Source organism: Canis aureus, chromosome 4, assembly GCF_053574225.1.
Source record: "Canis aureus isolate CA01 chromosome 4, VMU_Caureus_v.1.0, whole genome shotgun sequence".
NCBI classification, from domain to species: Eukaryota; Metazoa; Chordata; class Mammalia; order Carnivora; family Canidae; genus Canis; species Canis aureus.
Window position 1 is genome coordinate 72755836 of NC_135614.1, and position 21266 is coordinate 72777101.

The window sequence follows — 21266 nt, forward strand, 5'->3', positions numbered from 1 at the left end:
CCAAGAACACTGTAGATGCTCAAAAAATATGAAGTCTTCTAGCCCAGCACTAGCTAACAAATGTTTTAAGTGCCCACTCTGTAAAAAGGATACAATGATATACTCCTTGAAGAAATGGTAAACTGATGTTGTTAAAAGATAAGGTACTGATTATTGTAAAAATATATTAGGCTAGATTAGGTTATGCTGCAGCAACAAACAATCCTTACAATAAAGGTTCATTTCTTGCTCATATTCTGTGTCCATCATGAGCAAATGCTCTGCCCTCCTTCACTCTTATTCAGACACACAGGCTAACAGACTCCACTCTATGGAATATAGTTGGCAGTCTTGGCAGATGGAGGAGGAGATAAAGAAACCTACTCTAGCTCTTAAATATACCTCAACATAACTCCATTCATATATTGGCCAGAGAGAGTCACCTGGCCATACATAATTTCAGCAGAAAAGAGAAGTGTAAAATTCCTGAATGCTCAGAAGTAGAGCAGAGCCCACGATTGACAAAACTACTCATGTCTCCCATACAAGATACACAATGTATGATAGGGTTATAAAGAAAGGAAAGCCTAAGGTTGCTTTGAGTATCCAGGAGACCCTCTATCAGGAAAGTAATTCTTATAATGAAACTTTAACAATTAAATTCAACTTACCAGATAGATAGGCAAAGGAACAGGAAGTGTCCCAGACACAGTACAAAGAGCTGGAGACCTAAGAGAGAAGGATGCTCTCTGGGACAAATTATTCAGTATTCACAGGAAAAAAAAAAAGAGTGCTAGATCATGTCATGATAAGAAACTCAGATAATATCACACAGGTGATGATGAGCAGAGGGGTATGGCATTGAAAATCTTGAGCAAGAGAGTGACAAAATCAGATTTTCTTACCTATTCAATCAACAAATACTCACTGAGCACCTACTAAGGCAAGGCACTGTTCAAAGAATTGGGGATATTCTGATGAACAAATACAAAAGTTCTTGCACTCATAGAGTTCAAACCCCAATGTCAGAAAAGGCAGTATGGCAGCATTATGGGGAATGGATTAGGAGTTGGTTGAGATGAGAAGCAGAGATATCAAAGAAGAGGTTACTACAGTATTATAGGTGAATAATAACATGGTCCTCAACCATACACATAGCAGCAAGAGTGTTGAGTTGGGGACAGATAGAGACATTGAAAGAACCAACAGAACTGTCAGACAATGTAACATAAGAGTAAAGAAGTGGGAAAAATTAAGAATGACTGTTTTCCTGTAAGGACTAGATAACATGTCAATGCCATTCACCAAGACTGCGAACTTAGAAGGTAGAACAGGTTAGAAAGAGGTGATGGGCTTTGTCATGAGAGTATTAACCTGTGGGTAGAGTTTTTCCCCAAAGGAATTTGTGTTTCTGGAACTCAAGAGATGGCTATTCAGTGAGAAAAATGTATTGGGGTATAAAGAGAAGGGAACAAAAACAATGGAGAAGAATGTAGACAAGTGGCAAGTGTAGATGTCCTCTCATTCCCAAGATCACACTAGCATATTAGGATATGGAAGAAGGTATATACATACATCAGCAGAGTATACAAGAAAGCAAATAGCACAGAATAACAGCAAGTGGTTGGAGGAAGGCAAACTGATTTCACAAATGAAAAGGTTCAACCTAAAGTGCATGCAAAGAGGCTGACTCGCCTTCCAAAAAAAACAACTTAAGAAAATGCTGTTGAAAATAAAAAGTGATAACTAAAGTAAAGGATAACTAGTAGTAAAGGAAGACAAAGATGTTGAAAAAATCTGGAAAGTGTATTAAAAGTCCGAGAGGGAAAATAAGAAAGAAAAGATTAAAGACTTAAATCATCAATCCTGGAAGTCCTCCTATTGACTAATGGGAACTCTGGAAAGAGAATGAAATGAGAGAATAAAGGAAATTATCAGAAAATAATACCCAGGAGATATCCCAGAACTGAAGAGCACATTCCCAGATTGAAAGGGCCCTCGAAGTACATACACAGTGATCAAATACAGGCCTACATCAAAGCATGTAGCAGTAAAATTTCAGGGACACCTGGGTGGCTCAGTGGTTAAGCATCTGCCTTCAGCTCAGGTCATGATCCCAGGGCCCTGGGATCGAGTCCCGCATCAGTCTCCCCATGGGGAGCCTGCTTCTCCCTCTGCCTATGTCTCTGCCTTTCTCTCTGTGTCTCTCATGAATAAATAAATAAAATCTTTTAAAAAATCTATCAAGCTATACATTTAATATTTATTTCTTTATATTTTGAAAAGACAATATGTTTTATAAGAGTATGCCTGTTTTTCAGAGAAGAGAAACAATGAAGAAAAAGAAAAAAGAATAGCATTAGGCTTATCAATTACAGCACAGGAAAGACCATGAAACAATGTCTTCAAAATTCTGAGAGAAAATAGCTTCAAATATAGAATTCCAGACCCATCCAAACTTTCAATCAAGCGTTAGGTAAATGAGAAACAATTTCAGATGAGGATGAGCAAGCACTCAAGAAAAATTTAACTCCCAGGCATTCTTTCTCTGGAAGCTTCAGAAGATTTCTCTGCCAAACATGGGAGTGCCCAATGGATCCAGAGAACAAGGAATGTGACCAGAGTAGGAGGAGGGAGGGCTATGGTGGGAGGAACTCAGGAAAGGAAAACTGAAATGTAACCAGGTATAAGTGAGCATTTAGAAAAAAATGACAGGCTTGTGACAGATAGAATATGGCATTCAGGAACAAAAGAAGAAATGAATAGCTATATTCAAAAAGCTGCAAGTGAGAATTAAGAGCAGTTATTGACTCTAGTAGAAACAAAAAATGATACTAGGAAGTAAATATCAATAGTCTTCTACCTTAGTCTAAAATGAATATTAATATAGTAATATTGTGAACGCTGAACTACCTTAGAAGGATGAGGGAGGCAAGTGCAGGGAGATGCGAGAGAGCTAAATCCTCAACACTGGAAGAAATTTGTTAATTTCAAGCATTATCGGAAATTGACAAAGAGCTAGTAGCATAAAACATTATAAAAATAAGGGGAAAACTATGAAAAGAAACTGCCAAAAGAATGAAAAAGTATTGTCTTCCACAGAGTGAAAATGGGCATAGGATAAAGCTGTGTAGGAGACTGGCTTGTGCTTCTTAAGCCTTTTGAAACTATTTTTAAATAGAACTTTTAAGAAACAAGAGAAAATATAGATGTGTTTAAGATTCTGCAGGGAGAGGAAGACCAATGAGAAGTGACGGATTCTAACAATTCTAAGGAATATCAACATTTAAAAGGAAAAAGAGGAAGAAACAAGACAGACCCAGAAGGATAACACCCAGGAAGCAGCAAGAGAACCTCAAAGAGGGCTCCGAGGAAACCAGAGGAGGTGGCTGAGTTCTAACCTGCTGGGGAGTCAACGTAGGGCGAAGCTTTTACTGAGCAACTACACATGCTTGTATCCACCTATGATTTTCCTTTACACAGGTAGGCCAAGACTCAGCAGTGGTTCTGGAACTGTTAGGCACCGGGCCATAGCCCGGTGTTGCAGCACCACTAAAGCAGGTGAATACATACCTGGCCCCCAGCAAGCAGCTTGAGCCAACAGAGTCTCTCAGAAACTGCTCAACTGCCCCACACCCTCCTGACCTGTTTCAAGGGTAGGGTGATGGGACTCTCCTCCTCTGGCTCTCTGTGGCTTCCATTCAGATATCCGAACGCCTACTTATATTGAGACTCTGTCCTTTGCTTCTTGCACTGGATCTAACGTTCACCGGGTGCTTGTAAGTGTGTCCCCACCTGCTCCTGGGGTCCATAAGGCATGCTGCCCCCACTTACGGCTACATGGGACAAGAATAGTCCACGAAGCAGATGCAGCTTCACCTTTCTGAAATAACATTCGCAGGGCTTACCAAGGAGCATTCTCCAGTTAAACTGCTTTCCAGCTAGATAATATGGTCATGGCTTGCTTACAGATACATTGATTGTCTACTGAGAAATAAAAAGCACCAATTCTTTAGAGTAGGAAGGAGGGTGGTCAGAGAAGCGCTGCCAGTGCTTCCAGGCTGATAACTGAATGAGCCAGAAAGTTCTGGAGATATGAAAAGAAAGTAAGGACACTCAAGGAAAACACCATCACGTAGCACTTATGAAATAAAGGACACCTCAAAGACACATGTGGATGATCCAACCCCAAGAGGATTTGAATGGACATGTAATTAACCTAGAGTAGCAAATGGAATGGATAGAGTAACTAATCAGGGGAATCTGGTTAAACATAGGCAAGTTATCATTATAATAATAACTATATATTGAGTGATCCTATGTATTGGGCTGTAAACACTGCCCACATTAGCTTACTTAGTCCCTACAATGCCCCGTGAGATCACTATCACTGTTATTCCCATTCTATAGAAATGTCTAGAAACTGAGGCAAGGAGAAGATCCATAACTTGCCCTAGGTCTCACAGCTGACAGCACCGAGGTTTGAACCCAGGCAATAATGGTCCAGAAGTGCTCTGATGAGCTTAAACTGCAGTGTGAGGAACACAGACCACATGATCTGGATATATTTCCAGGCTGGAAAGCAGTCCAGCCTCTGTGAGAAATAAGTTATAGTGCCCATAAGAGAAGAAATGGGAGCCTATTAAGGAAATGAACCCATATGCAGGTTCCCAGCTCCTATGGAGGGTAAAATCCTGATAGGCAATTCTGTAGCCAGGCATACAAGTATAGACACAACCGCTGAGTAAGTCTAACACTCACCACTGCTGTGAGCACAGAATGAGTCCAGCAAACCTTTCCACACTTCAGCAGACAGAGTCCTGGGGTTTTGGTACCAACATCCTGAAAGCTTCCTTCGCTTGACATAAATCGTAGCCTTTGGAAAAATCCAATGGCATAATATTCAGGGAGACGATTTGTAAAATATACATCAACAAATTGAGCCTGTCATTTAAGGGACTCTGCATCCATTTTTAAGAAAAATTCTTAACACAAGTACCCAAATCGGAACATGCAAGCCTGTAGCTAAATTTTACTCCAAGGGCAAACAGCTTTCCCAGTGAACCAAATACATCCTTAGATAATTCAGAGAAATAATTCACATAAAAAGAAATGCAAGCTTTGTTGAAAAGGACTCCTGGTGTTTGTTCAGCATCAGCATGAGAGACCTCATTTCAAATTGTTCTCAAACCCTGATTGTTTGAAAATCAATCCAAATGTCTCTCCAACAGCCCCGTTTTCTTCGTAGTAAGTTTTATTAAGCAATAAATTCACAAACATACATTCGGAAACTTCAGAAGACGCTAGTCAAATTCACTATACAGTGAACGCTCCAAAGAAATCAACATTCCTCTTCCACATTTTTTTAGAGGGAGGGCCAGAAAGATCTCCTGCCCAGCCCCACCCCCACCTCCCTCCACCCTACCATCCCGACCTGGGCATGACTGCCAGGAAGGGGACTTGGCACAGATAAGAAGCAAAAGCTTGCAGAGCTGAGACTTGTAACATTAAAAAGCCATGAGGCTTCAGCCATGCTGTGTTAGCTCAAGACCTGTAGTTGTGTCCAAGCTTCATCACAGACTCCCAGAAGCACCCGCTACCAGCTTTCTTGCCAAAGGCCCAAAGCAGTAAGTCCAAGAGACTTTTGGCCCTGACTCAGCCTGTGCGGAAGGACCCCATGTCGACAGCGGTGCAGGAGCAGCTCTGGAAAACATTATCCTACCCAAAGGAGATGAAAGTCTCTTTGAAAGCTTTTCTCCTAGCCTGCTTAGAGACGAAGACAAAAACCATAACATATGGGAAGGACCAATATCCCGCAAACTGCTGACTGATATTATCAGGGTATTCCGCTTTTGAAAATATTTTGTTTGTAAAAGAAAAATGCGTTCCCATCATTAACTGTCCCTGGAGCAAGTCATCTGCCCTTGCATGAGTTCAAGGACCTCATCTGTAAAATGGAGAGTTGAATTAAGTGGTTGCTGAGTTCTCATCCCATCTAGTAATAACAGCTGTCCCAAGTGGTCCAATACGGACCATCTCCTGGGGTCTGCCACTAGCACAGATTACACACACACACACACACACACACACACACACACACATCCTCACTGTGCATGGATGCTCACAAACATTGACTCATTCATTTGATGAATATGTACTGCCTGCTAGATGCCAAACACTCTTCTAGGCACTGAGGATATAGCAGCAAACAACACAGCAAAAGCCCTACTTACTTGGAGATTACTTGCTAGGACCGGCCAGACACAAAATAGTCAACAAATACGTGTCAGGTAGAAATAGCTTCTATAGGAAAAAAGAGAGACTATCGGTGGTGGGGAAGATGTTCTATTTGATACATGATTGGGAAAGGCCCCTGTTGAATGTGACATTTGGGCAGAGCCCTGAAAGACGTGATAAGGGAATGAGACATTGGATATTTGTGGCAAGGAGGTTCCAGATGGAAGGAACACCATGTGCGAAGGCCCTGAGGGGGAACCACATTGGAACCACATTGATCTATTTAATATTCAAGGAACCACAAGGCAATCAGTGGCTGAGAGAGACTAAGTGCAATGATGGAGTTCCCATTTCCGGAGCTGGGAGAGACTATGAAAGGGACACAATTTGGATGGTGAGAGATGAGCATGAGAAGTTTGAGATGCCTTTTAGATACGTTATGAAAGCATGATATTAATACCATCAGCTTCTAGAATCTTCTTTGGAGAATAATGTAAAATATAATCCCCTGTGACAACACTCACATCTTCTACTTGGGAACTGTCCAGAGAATACCTGTGACCAGCGGCATGCTGGCTAAGATTTAATAATCTGCCCCGGCGGGGTGGGGGGGCAAAATTCCCCTACTTTGTTGCATTTGCCTGTTTCCATGGTGTAAATACTCCCACCATGGCCAACTTCAAGCTACCAATGAGAAGTCACTGAATGTGGTGATGGGCACAATTGGCTCTCCCACATCAGAGGGAGCAACAGCTCCAGCACAAACTGCACTGACCCCTTCTCCTAGCCACCACCCCCCCTTCCACCAGCCCCTCTCTTCAGAAGAGGAAGAAAGGGGGGAAGCAGGGACAATTTAGATAGCTTTAGGCAGTATCCTTTAAACACCTTTGCGGGCCTTTTGAAAAAAACAGGTTCTGAGAAATACTCAGGCATTTGTATTATAAACAGCTGCCTTATTACTGTAACAAAGTGATCCAAGATCTGACATTCATTATCTCTAATGCAAAACAAATTTACTCTCAAATTTCTATGGAGGGTAGAGCACACAGGGAAAGATGGGGTCCCCAGTCCCACGGATGGTCCTCCCAGTCATTGGTGGAGGGAAGGAAGCTCCAGCCCCAGTAATTGTTCCCGTTTCCAAATCCAGTATTCCTTTCTGAATCGGGGACTGCCTGGCTCACTTGCAAGTCTGGGATGAGAGAAAAATCTGCTCTAGGCTTTAACCTGCTCCTAGAGAGAACTATTTTCTCAGGGCAATAAAGGACAGTAGGTTTGTGTTAGCAAACTGCTGTCCAGTCAGCAAATTAGAGATCCTTAGGCAAAGCTTGCTTACCTTCTCCATACCAAGACAGGCGTTCTTAATCCTCTCTGCATTGTTAGAATCAGCTGGGGAAAGTTGTTGGCCACCTCATGTTGGGGATGGGCACACTTGGAGATTCAGATCCAATTGGTTCGGGAGACCTGGGTGTGGGTATTTTTTAAATGTTCCCAGCTGATTCTAAGTGTAACCAGGGCTAAGAAGCAGCCGCCCTGGAAGCTTGAGCAGTGACTGTGAGCATCCACCTGATGTAACTGGTTGTCGAAAGAGCACTCACACACAGAGTAGCGGCAACCTGGGGTAGAAAAGCCATGGGGCTTCCAGCTGGTGAGTCCAGGGGTCCCGGCCTATTTCTGCCACTGGAAAAAGCTATCACAGAGTATGAGCTCCTGAGGGTTAGGCCAGCTGGTCTCCAGGTTCACTCCTCCCCCTGACGTTCCGTGTCTGCTAACACTGGGAGCTGCACTATAGAAGCTTCACTTTGGCTCCCAGGAAGGAAGCCACCTGGATAGCGTGAGGTCAAGTTTGTGGAAGAATGGTAGCCATGGCTGTTGTTGCTCAGCTATCACAGAGCTGACAAAGCATCTTGATAAAGAATGCCCGAGCAGAACAAGGCTGGACCAAAGATTTGCCCCCAAATAAAGCACCTTGTCTGGGATGGAGAGCCAGGGTGAAGCACGCTGCTAGCCCTTCCAACTCCCACACCGGAATGTTTCCTGGCTTTATTGCTACATGAGGAAGTGGCAAAACTAATGCACTCTCCAAACCCAGCACTCTCCAAAACCCTGAAATTTCACCGCATGATTCCTGACCAAACAATAAATAAATCAATAAAAGTTCAATTAGGGAATTCATTCTGAAAATCAAGCAGTATTTACTTTTCCTTTCCATGAACATTGGCAATTAATTAATCAGTTGCACCACACTCTCATGATAGCGTGTCTACTTATTCTCTTTCCTGTCCTGTTGCCTCAATCTAAAACAATCCCACCCTCCCCCTGCGCCCATGCACACACTTCCCCAGTCACACACAGACACCAAACTTGGACCCAAAGGGACAGAGAGAGCAAACAATGCAGAGTGGAAGGAGGATGGACGGCAAGGTCTGGTGGTCCCATGCAGAGACAAATGCTCAGTTTCCAAAGAGGACAAGGAAAATCTTCACTGGGGAGAAGAGCCCCAGCTGGGGAGAGGCCCCCACAGGATATAGGGCCTCATGTGCCTGGAGGGACACAGCCACAGAGGGCGTCAGAACCGGCTCTGGGCACACCATCTCGGCCTCTACTTGCTGCACTCTGCACACTTCCGGCCCATCTCCCACCTCCAAGTGCATCCCTGGGGGAGGCTGGAAAGAAGGAAACACTCAACTGCCAGTGGCTGCAGAGGCTTTTGATTAAGGGAAGTAAGTGGAATGGAAGCTTTGTCTTTTAAATCCCTCAAAACAGTTTAAAAAAAAAAAAAAAAAAAAAAAGCCATGCAGATAGAAGAGGAGCACAAATGTTCAGGACTCCAGCCTGAAGGCCAGATGGAAGAAGCAAACTGTTCAGCAAGAGAACAGGGCCATGCTGCCAAACTACACAGAGGAGGGAATTCCCTGTTTTTCTCACCTCTCTTCTCACCCAAGAACAGTGATGAATTTCATACAAATGGATGGCAGAATGAGTCAGTTAAATTTACCAGGTCACCCTTTTCTAAATAGCCAGTTGAGCAAATCTGGTCTCTTCCTATGCTGGTCCTTCTGCCTAATAAGCTCCTTCTTATCCCTCAGGACCCAGCTTAAATGTCACCTCCTCTGGGAGGTTCCCCTAGACTCACCCAGGTAGAACCCATGACTCCTCTCCTGTGTTCCCAAGGCCTTCATCCATACTCTCCATGGACATATTGTCACGCTGTCATCTACTTACGTGTATGTCTCCTCAAGTAAGCTCCCAGGGGTAAGAGCTAGACCTTGTTCATTTTCTAATCCCCAGTTCCTAATAAATGCTTAGTAAGAGAACAGACTGGCAGACAGACACAAAGATACCAGTGGAATCCAGAAAGGCCACTGCTCGAAAAAGGAGTCTCCATCTCCAGGAGACAGAGGAACTGCTAACCACGAGACAGACTTTTCTATAGGCAACGAGTCATCTTTTCTGGAAGTTTGGAAGGTCTGTCAGCAAGATCTCTGCCAGTCTCCTTTGTGTCTCTCTCTATTTATACCCTGGGGCCAGGAGACAGGAGGAGGCTGTCTGAACCCAAGGACAATGGTCTGCAAGCAATACCTCCTCTGCATTTATTCTTGGCAAGGATCTCCACAGATTAGGTTTCCTCTAGAAAGTAGCCACTATTCCAATTTTTAATTTCTCTGGCTATTCCCAAAGAAATTGGCAGAAACTTTAAATATCTTTTTGGTAGCCCTTAAGTCACCAAAATTCACTCTGAGCAAAAAGACTACAGGCATTGCAGAAGTTGCAGACTCAAATTTCAGGTTACTGGAAAGAGAAAAGCAATCAAGTAAAACTGGAGGGGTCTCTAAGAGAACAAAAAATTGGGGTGGGGTGGGGGAGGGATATAAAATCACCAGTCTATCTAAGGATTTTAATTGCATAATGGGGGAAAAAAAAAGAAGTCCAGTAAAATATTTGGGCTTCTATATCCTTAGTGGCTGTAGAAACAAATACAAACACACACACAGAGTAAAGCAACTATTAACCTAATTTGCCAAAACCTCAATTTGCTCCCTTTTAGGAAAAGAGGCAAAAGCCACAATGATTGAGAGCGCACATTCAGATGTCAGATCTAAACTGAACCCCACCCTCCCACCTTCCAGCCATGAGGCCTGGAGCAAGTTACTCAAACTCTCTGAGCTTCAGTGTGTCTACCTGGAAAATGGGCTATGACGAGGCTTCATGCGGTACTCTCAGCAGAGCACCGGGCCCAGAGAAAGGGCCTGGGGGTGGTAAGTGGTACTGGTGGTAGCAGCCTTCAGAATCCCAATTGACAGCACAATAACAAGAAAACAAAAGAACACCAGGAACTTCAGAAGAAAGGAAAAAAAGTCCCAGTTACAAGAAGAATCTCTTGAACTTTCTTTGATCACTTCCTCTCTTATTTATCAAATTCATCGGTCTTGCTGTTAGAATCCTCAATAATGAAAGAAAGATCCAATTATGGTCATGGAATTTATAGGAAGGGTATTAACACATTTGATCAAGCTTTTCAACCAAATGGTTGGGACCAAAAAAGTTTCTTTTCCGAACATTCAATTACCAGGAAAACCCCACACCCTAAGAGCTTAGTTCTAAGCTTGAATTGTTTATTAGTTTCAGGAGGCCTGAGAGACTGCCTAAATACAGATTTCTTTCTAGAAGTTACATCAGAGAGTTTCCACTTATTAATGTCCCCAACAGTGTGGAGTAATTGAACACACACCCTAAGAGGAGGCCTTTTTTTGCCATTAAAAATGAAGTACCAGTATCAAGCACTAACTCCAAGTTCATGGACTTTGTAATAATACAGTCCATCATTGAAGACAGCACCCTGTCACCCAGGCTTGAAAAACTTGGCAGGACAAAGTTGTCCTCAATTTTATTAAAGCTTTTCAAGGGCTAACAACCTAACATTTAAATACAAGTGCATGGTGCATGGGTGTGTGTGTGTGTGTGCCCGTGTGTACACACACACAAGAGCAGGTGTGAGGATTAGGAGTCCTGCCCCACACCTGGCTCTGCCTATCATGTCAAATATGCCCCCAACTTGTACGAGTGAGTTCATTCATCTTGCCAGAAAGAAGGGTTCAAAGCACCAATGAAATCCAACCAACTTATTAACAGAATACTATAGACTGCATAGACTATAAACAACAGAAATTTATTTCTCCTAGTTCTGGGGGCTGGGAAGTCTGAGATCAAGGCCCTGGCCGATTGCTGGTTCATAGATAGCCATCTCTTCACTGTGACCTTGGGGCCAAGAGAGTTCTCTGAGGGCTCTTTCATAAAGGCACTAATTCCATTCATGAGGGCTCCACCCTCATGGCCCAATCACCTACCAAATGCCCCACTTCCTAGTACATTGCATTGGGGGTTAAGATTTCAACATATGAATTTTGGGTGGGGGGACACAGTCTATCACAAGTCGTATTAATCAAGAAGATGCAAGTAAATTCAAATGATGCATTTCTACAAATTTCATTTTTTGCTGACTTTAGAATAAATTAAACAAGTTGACATTTAGATTAGGAATTTTATTGTTCTTTTCTTTTGCAGTTAATCTTTAGCATTTGTGTTGGGGGGAATGGCAATTACAATATAATTATATTCCAAAGCCCAGACAAAATTGATGATGACAAAATTATACTTAATAAAAGAAGCCATTCTCGGATGAAAAATATGCAGGATAAAAGAGTGGATAATGATAGATAATTGGGAGTTGGCTTATCATGTGTATGTCTCCATATTATATATCTGAGTATGTATATACACATATGTAGCAAATCAATGCCGATATTCTATGTATGCATATATATGTGTATACATCTGAGTATACACTCATGTTCACCTACAACACGAGGCTGAGGTGTATATATTTCTATGTGTGACGATATGTATATGTGGACATACAGACACTGAACAATTCAGGTGTGTGAATAATATATGTGTGTGTTCTTGCGAAGCTTCATCCTCACCAAAGAATTTGTCTCAAGAGCCTGTCTATAGCTGACATACAGCCTTGTTTTAGGAAACATGTTTTCCATTTATATGGTTTATTATTCCCTGGTTGTTTCCTTCCTCCAGCAAAGAAATGTTGAACCTATAGCCACTTCCCTCCTCTCCATAGATCACCTGCCCTTACTGGGGACCGCCAATTCCCTCTCACTTTTGCAGGGCCATGACTCACACCACCTTTCTCTGTGGACAGCCCAAGGCAGCCCTATCCTGGCCCTATTGGACTGTCTCAGTCCCAACTCTTTCCTTCCATGGGCCTTTTCCTGCCCAAGGAGAGTACAGATTTTGATGGTAAGTCTCACTCAGATTGTCTCTATCAGACATGTAACATCTGGATCCAATAACACCTTATAATGAAGGACCTCCTGTAGCTGGGATCAAGTCACATCCCCTCTGGTTATGGTGAAAGTTATCTGTCTCCCTACGTTACAGATTCTCTCAAGAGGGCATGGATTTAAGCTCTTTTATATAAATATGATCCTGCTGCCCTTGAGAAACATGGGAAATTCTCTGATAAAGGGTTTGTGCTCCTATATGTTCCCACTCTCCTGATGCCAGATGTGCACAGTCATACTCTGGTTCTCCATCTCTCTTTAGCCTGGAAGACCTCTCCTGAGCACAGAACGTAGATCTTCTCCACCACCCCACTTCCTTAGTCTCTTGAGACACAGAGGGAAAAATTAATATCCTGCCCACAATACCATCACCCCATTTTTGGCCATGCTAGGAGTCGTCAGCAGGGTACCAGAGTTCACCACTGTCATGCCTTAGGCAGCTGGTCCTCAAAATGCCTCCACCATCCCGTCCCTACTCCCACAGCATCTCCTCCAGGACCCTCTCTCATATCCTCAATTGCCTAGTCTCAGACCAGAGACACTCCTCATGCCCAAGGGAGCCAATAATCCTGAATTCCCCTTAAGCTTTCTTCATGCTCATCAAAAACATACTGGTCTTCCGAGTGCTACATCTCTAGAGGTGCTGGAGGAGGAAGTTACTCAGTTCATGTAATTATCACCTGATGCATTTGCTAGCTAACAGGTTATCTCTTATCAAGGAGATCAATAGAAGGTAAAACCAGAGGTTAAGTTCTAAGAATCCAACATAGACGAAAGAGGGGTCACTGTGAGAGGAGTAAGATTTGGGTCCTCTTATGCCATCCCATGTAAACAGTCACCAACTCTATAAGCCAGGAGGAGTGACCGATGGCCACCAGAGAACACTTCTCCAAAAAGAGTAGGTTAATTGCTCCCGGTCTTTAACCTCTAATCCCTGACCTCTCTCAGAACCACACATGGAGTCTCTCTCAGCTCCCACGTGGAGGGTGGGCTTCCTCACCCTGCGGTAGGGGAGTCCGGTAGACAAACAGCACTCCAGAGGCCAGGAAGCCTCCGTGTGTTTCCCCAAGGGCACCACAGAAGGGCTGGAATCGATGGAACTGGGAGGCCAAGCAATCAAAGACACGTTTGGCAGGAGTACAAGGGCCATCAAGAAGCTAATTTAGATCCTGCCTGGCTGACTTGGGTCTGGAAGGAACAGAGAAAGAACAAGAAAATTATGTAGTGAATTGTCAGAAGGCAGGAAAGACCCAAGGCCTTGGTCTTAATCATGTTCCATGTGAAGTTCTGGCATGGTGTGTGCGTGAAACCTGCCAAACCTTGAGTAATGGGAACAAACGAGAGAGGACTGGGAGGGAGGGCTGAGAAGAGCTGGTGGGGAGAAGGAAATCAGGCTGTGTCTAGGTGGTGCCAAACATCTGGGTAAACTGTAAAATGTTTAAGCCAATAGCCAGCCATTTTGTCTATAGAACAACAAACATCGAATCTGAAAAAGTCTAGGTCACATCATTGTAATTTTATTTTTCATTGTGCAGATGTTTGAAAGTTCCTTGAGACTTATTTTCAGGTATTTCCACCTTCCAGGACGGAGTACATTTCTGGTACCTAGCAACTACCCTATGTGTGTTTAAGGAAGGGAAAGAGGGAAGGCGGAAGAGAGAAAGCCACTTACAGGACTACCCCCCAAATCATTAAGGACAGGATAACCATGTAATTTTATTGCCCAAACTGGGACAACTCTGAGAGTAACAGGGGGTGCTAGTACTGGCCCAAGCCAGGTAGCTGCCCTACTTAATGGCCAGTTACATATGGAAGAATGAGGCATTAGAGAGGAACTGCCTTTGTTATTTTCCAAAAGCTATAATTTAAATATACTTGGAGTCCACAAGAAATAGCAAGAAGGACAATGTGGCTGGAGCAGAGAAAGAGTGAGAAATGAGGCAGGAGCAGTCAGAAACTTGGATATCATTCCAAGTATGATGAGGTGCCATTGGCATGGGGGAGGGGGAGGTTACCTGGCTGAGTGACAATATCTGATGTTTTAAAAGATCTCTCTACTGGGGCACCTGGGTGGCTCAGTCAGTTAAGCATCTACCTTCAGCTCAGGTCATGATCCCAGGGTCCTGGGATCGAGCCCTGCATTGGTCTCCCTACTCAGAAGGGAGCCTGCTTCTCCCTCTCCTCCCTGCTTGTGCTGTCACTATTTCTGTATCTCTCTCAAATAAATAAATAAAATCTTTAAAAAATAAATAAACAAAAGATCTCTATCTGGCTACAGTATGGAAAATGAATCATAGGGAGTAAGGGTGGCAACAGGCCACAGTGATCATCCAAGTGAAGGGACAGTGGCCTGAGCTAGGAGTGGTGGTTGCAGATGAGGGGAAAGAGGGGGACAATTGGTCTAAGCTGAGTCACTGATGCGATGAACATGGGGGGTGAGTTAAGAGAAGCATCAAGGAGAACTCCTAGGTTTAGAGGCTGAGCCAGCAGCTGGGTGGCTGGCGATGTCCTTTATCTATCCAGGGAACACAGGGGAGGTCATAGCCTTCACTGATGTTCCTCTAAAACAAAGAGTTGCCCCCAAACCCTCAGCTAGTCCCAGTCTCTCACCCCTGTTTACCTCCTTCATGGCTCTTATCACCATCTATAATTGTATTTATGGATTTATTTCATTAATGACTTGTCTCCTCCACCAGATTATTAGTCCCTTGAGGGCAGGGACTTTGTCTTGTTCACCAGTATGCTTAGCACAGCACCAGTTCTAGGACATGTTCTGGAACCCGGGAGCTAGAGAACCTTAGACAAGCCATTGGGCCTCTGGTTCTTGGCTCTCATCATTACAATGACAGATTTGGAGGAGATACTCACCAAGGTCCCCCCACCAGCTTGAACATTTCAGGACCACAATTATGTCTCTTGATGCTCCCAGATGAGCTAGGATCAGCAAAACCAGAAAGTAGTATTCACAGTTCTCTGAACTGAGAAAACACTTTGAGCTAGAGCTCAGGGGGGGAGGTTTGCCCTAGCGCTGAAGCCCTCACACCAGTAAGTGAAGAGATGGCAACATCAGAGGGGAACAGAACAGGTGAAGCAGGGCTCCCACTCCCTGGGGTCTCTAAGGAAGAAAGTAGCATACCACCCTCATTACCAGCTTCACCAGCACCCTCATGTATCAGACATCCCCATTTTTTTTCCAGGACGATAGGTTGGGGTCCTACCATTCTGTGAGTCAGTGTCCCCTTTTTTTCTCCAAATCTATTCCCATTATTCAAAGTTTGATGTATGGTTTTCATGCAATAAGTCATATCCTTTTGCATGAAAAAGGACAAAGCCTGCTGTTCTCTGACAGTTTATTGCATGATATTTTCTCCTTCCTTCTTCTAGCCCCATACCCAGGAGAGAGCTTCGGAATGAATCCTATGAAGGCTGTTGCTCTTCCAACAATTCAATCAGGGTCTCCCTGATTCCACATTTGGCATTTCCTGAGCCCAACAGCTACAATGACCTTTCCTCTTTCCATGCCAACAAGAAAGAGAGAGCACCGATAAAGGCAACTGACAGATAACCTAAAAATGCCATATTATTCATTAAAACCTCCTCATCTGCTAACAAAAACCAGAACTCATCCTAAGAATGTTTCAAAACCTCTGCTTTTAGGCTGGGTTGGTATAGAGTTGCAACACTATCTACTGCATCTCCACACAACCATGCCTCTTGCCAATGGTTGGTTAGCCCACACCCAAAGGAAACCTCCTGAAAATCAGGCCAGAGTAGGGACAACTATCATGGCCCAGATGTACCACTGGGGATCCACTCTGTTTCTCCAAACCTGGGATCCCAAGCCCTGTCCCGTGTTCACACATTAGGACTCCTCTGCTGCTCCATCTTGGTGATTTTATGGACCTTTGGTCACCAGTCTCTGGCCACACCCTGCCTGTGCCGCTCGCCTCATGTGCTATAGGAACACGGACACTACTTTCTTCTGGAGTCAAAGACCTACCCCCCAGGGGCACCTGGGTGGCTCAGTGGTTGAGTGTCTGCCTTTGGCTCAGGTCATGGTCCTAGGGTCCTGTGATTGAGTCCTGCATCAGGGCCCCTGCAGGGAACCTGCTTCTCCCTCTGCCTCTCTCTCTCTCTCTCTCTCTCTCTCTGTGTCTCATGAATAAATAAATAAAAATCTTAAAAAAAGAAAAAAGAAAAAAAGACCTACTCCCCCAAACTTCACAAGTTTTTGCATATTTCTCCCTCTATTTTGCATTTTTTTTCCACCTTTCCAATTTGCAACTGGAGGCCTGTCTTGGGACCTCTCTTGACCTTTCCTAGGCTCATCTGAGTCTAGAGTCTCCTGTCATGGATGGAACTCCTGTTTCAAGGTTCCATTGGAAGCATGGTGAGCAGCCATACTGGTGACTGTGTTGTCTGCCAAACACATTCTCTTATTTGCTCTGTTGTTGCTTCTAAACCTGTTGTTAAGAGAAACTTGGCCAGGCCCTCTGAATTACTCAGGCTTTGCCCAATTTGAAGAAAAATTAACACACCTGATAGCAACTTCTAATGTAACTGCTGAGCACATAGAGGCCTTCTGGGTCTGGTCTAAACTACTACCATCACACCTGCAACAGGGCCTGGTTACATCTGTCTGTAATAACAGGTAACTGCTCCTTTTGCTGTACAGTTCTCCTCCATAACTATGATCCTGTTCAAATAGAAGACTGATCATGTCATACCTGTGCTCAAAATCCTGTGTAACTTTTCTCCCAGTCATCTCAGGGTAAAAGCCAAAGTCTTCCCAGGGGTCTAAAAGTCCTTTAAAAATTGGAGGTGTACCCAATTGTTCCTCAAACACACCAGGCATGCTCCTGCCTCAGGGCCTTTGCACTGGCTTTTCCTCTGCTTGAAATAGTTTCCTCCAGATAACATGATCACTCCTTCTACCCCTTCAAATCTTTGTTCAAATGGCTTATGCAGACCAATCCATTTATAATTTTAACTTTCATCCAGCCATCCGATACCCCTTTCCCTGTTTTCCTAATCAAATTCTAACATACTGTGTAATCTACTTATCTAGTATGTTATTCTTTATTTCTGTCTCCTCTGCTAGAATTTAAGCTCCAAGAGGGCAGGAATTTTTATCAGTCTTGTCCAGCAATGAATCCTCAGTGCCTAGAACAGTGCCTTACACATATTATGGTATAGATTAAGTAATTAATTAATAAGAAGTTCATCAGAATGTCTGGGTGGCTCCGTCAGTTAAGCATCTGGCTCTTGATTTCAGCTCAGGTCATGATCTCAGGGTCGTGAGATCCAGCCCCATGTCAGGTTCCATGCTGGGTGTGGAGCCTGCTTGAGATTCTCTCTCTCCTTCTTCCTCTGCCCCTTCTCTCTCTCTCTTTCTCTCTCTCAAAGAAGAAGAAGAAGAAGACGGAGGAGAAGGAAAAGGAGGAGGAAGGAGTAGGAAGAAGAAGAAGGAGGAAGGAGGAGGAGGAGGAGAAGAAGAAGAAAGTTCTTATTCATCAGCAAAATGTCTAGACCCTGGTCATACTGCTGAGTTCAAATCTCAGATTCAACTTTCACAAGTTGTGTGACTTTGAACAAGTTTAACTTTTTTATACTTCAATTTATCCATCCTGTAAAAATGGAAGAAAAAAATAATTGGAATTATTTCACAGGACTTTCATGAGAAAACCCATGTCATACAGTGCTTAGAACTCAGTAAGAAGGGGATCCCTGGGTGGCTCAGTGGTTTAGCGCCTGCCTTTGGCCCAGGGCCTGATCCTGGAGTCCCGCATTGGACTCCCAGCATGGAGCCTGCTTCTCCCTCTGTCTGTGTCTCTGCCTCTCTCTCTCTCTCTCTATGTCTATCATGAATAAATAAATAAATAAAAAGAACACCATAAAAACTCTGTGAATGATATCTATATCTTCAGCCTTGGTAGATGAATTAGACTTTTGGAAATAACGATAAAGCCTTTTGAACTAAAGCATGGTAAATAAAGTAATAGTATCTCTGTTGAAGAGATGGGAAGATAAGTAACATGTGTGATTCTCTTTTCTGGTTCATAAACCAGCTCTACAAATAATTCTGGGAGGAAAAAAAGCAACACTCACATTTTAAGCAGTGGTACTCCCTATGTGGCCACTTGGAAGGGCAACACCCACCTGGCTGCATAGGTCATATGTTCTGACATATTTGCTAATGCCATGAGTCCCAATAGTAGAAATAGTAGAAATAGAAATAGCAGCCCTTAGAGGTCCTCTGCTATACCTCCCACTTCACTGACTCACTTTATGTTGCTTCTCTGCCAGGGAGAGCCAACTGCTCTGAGTATGTGGGTCAAGAACCTCTGGGGAGAGAGTGCCGAAGAGGCTTTATAGAGAGGATGTCACAGAAAGTGATACCCTGAGCCAGGTCGAGCCGTAACCTGAGTGTTGTGAAGGTCTAGAAACTCAATCTGGGGAAGATCGAGCAGAGACGGAAAAGCTCATTTGCAGAATAGACTTTCTGGGGCCCAGAGGAGGGGGAGGAGGAACATACTCACCCCCAAATGGGCTGACCACTAGCCAGGCTGTTAGAGTTCTGGGCCTTCCTCCTGTCTCCCTTCCTCTGGCACCTCAGGAAAGAGGGGGCAAGGATAGTGGGAAACCTCAGAGAGACACCCTCATCCCTGCCACCTGAGGGCTCTTCCATTCCTGTGGTTCCTGCATATTGTAGTAGAGATGATCCCTCCTCATTTTAGAGAGGAAGGAGCTGAGCCCAGAGGGAAAGGAATGTGGCTGGCAGACACAACTGGTGGTCCACCCCTAACCCCTCAGTTCACTCCATAGGTCACCTGCACACAGGTCTACCTGGCAATGACTTCCTACCCTTCCCTGCTTGTAGCGTCCTCTGGCTTCAGGAGCATGCCCACCCCACAGGTAGAGGGGCCGGGCCTCCCAGGGGGTTACCACCCCAGAAGTGACCCTCAATCTACCAGGGAGAGTAATTTCAGATGTATGCCACAGCATCTTAGAGGGTGACTTTCCCATCAAGTTCAGACCCCAAGTTTTAAAGTAGGGGGACATAATTTCATGTTGAAAAGAGAAGAACTAAGGGGGAGCTTTTAAGCACTTATTCCCCTGGACTCCTTTGGCAATTTGGTGAAGACTGTGGACTTCTTCTCAGGATAATTATTCTTAAGGCACAAAATAAAATCTATAAGGATTATAAAGAACACTAGCTATGTCAAAAGACAATGATCAAAATAACTTTAAAATGTGATATCATGGGGTACCTGGTGGCTCAGTCTGTTAAGCATCTACCTTCAGCTCAGGTCATGATCCCAGGGTCCTGGGATTGAGCCCCACGTCTGTCGGGCTCCCTGCTCAGCATGAAGTCTGCTTCTCCCTCTGGAGACTCAGCATGGAGTCTGCTTCTCCTCTCTGCTCCTCCTCCCTGCTCCCACTCTCTTCTGCTTGCTCTCTCTCAAATAAATATAAAAAATAATAATTTTGTGATATCATAACATAGACTTATTTTACAGTAAGCTCTAAAGGAGCAGCTCATAGCTACCATAAAATTGAATGAGTGAAGAGCATTAAAAGTTTCTGCAACAACTGTTATATGAAAATATGTGTGGAGGTGCCTGGGTGGCTCAGTCGGTTTAGCATCTGACTCTTGATCTTAGCTCAGGTGTTGATATCCAGGTTGTGAGTTCAAGACCCATGTTGGGAATGGAGCCTACTTAAAAATATATAGGTGTAATTTTTGTTGGCAAGTCACAGTCACTGCTGATACTACTGTGGTATGTTACCCACATTCATACTGAAGGGAAACAGTAAAATGCAATTCTAAGTTAGAAAATAAAGATGTGATTTCTCAAAGTTGACAGACTCCTGAATATTCTAGATGCACCCTCTGGGCATCTATGAACCCCAGAGGGAACCCCTGTGCTCTATTTGAGACTTGCTAACTAGTGACTCAAAACTGACTCAGTGGCCCCTTGCGCTCCTGTCTCTTCCTGAACAATTCAGTCCTAAAGTCATTAGTTGGGGAAAAGCAAGAGAGTAGTTCTGTGTCGGGATTGACGGAAGCCACAGTGGCTCAGAGGAGGGTATCAGAGCCTCACAGAGTGAGAAGGGTAGCCCTGCTGGGGAGGAGATGGCAGCAGATGTGGGAGATTGGTTGGATACAAAGAAATTAATCAAATGAATAAATACATATATAATGAAAGCAAGTTTCCCTCACTGTTGGGAAAGTTATAAATACAGAAATGGGGAAGGCAAGCATGAGCCCTGGTGTTGGATTACAAGAGGAAACATTTATGTGAATTCAGGGTTTTCAAAAGATGGAGATGCTAACGTGTGTGTATACCAACACACACACACACACACACACACACACAGAGCTCTGGCCATTGAGAAGTTCTGGGAGCAGCAATTCCCTAAGAACAGTGAGCATATTTAGCACTCGGATCTTGGCTTCTAAGTAACATTTTCTACCAAAAAGAGACGAGGGCTCCTTGGAGAAATAGCTGATTCCAGGGCAGAAGCACAAAAAGTACAGGAGACCCTAAAACATCTTATTGTGCCAGAAAGCCAGAAAGCACTCAAAGAATGACAGGGCTCTGTGAAAGGCATTCAGAATCCAGCTTGAATGTTATCTCAATGGCAAACCAGGGACAATCTGCACATCAAAATAAATAAGAATTAAAATTC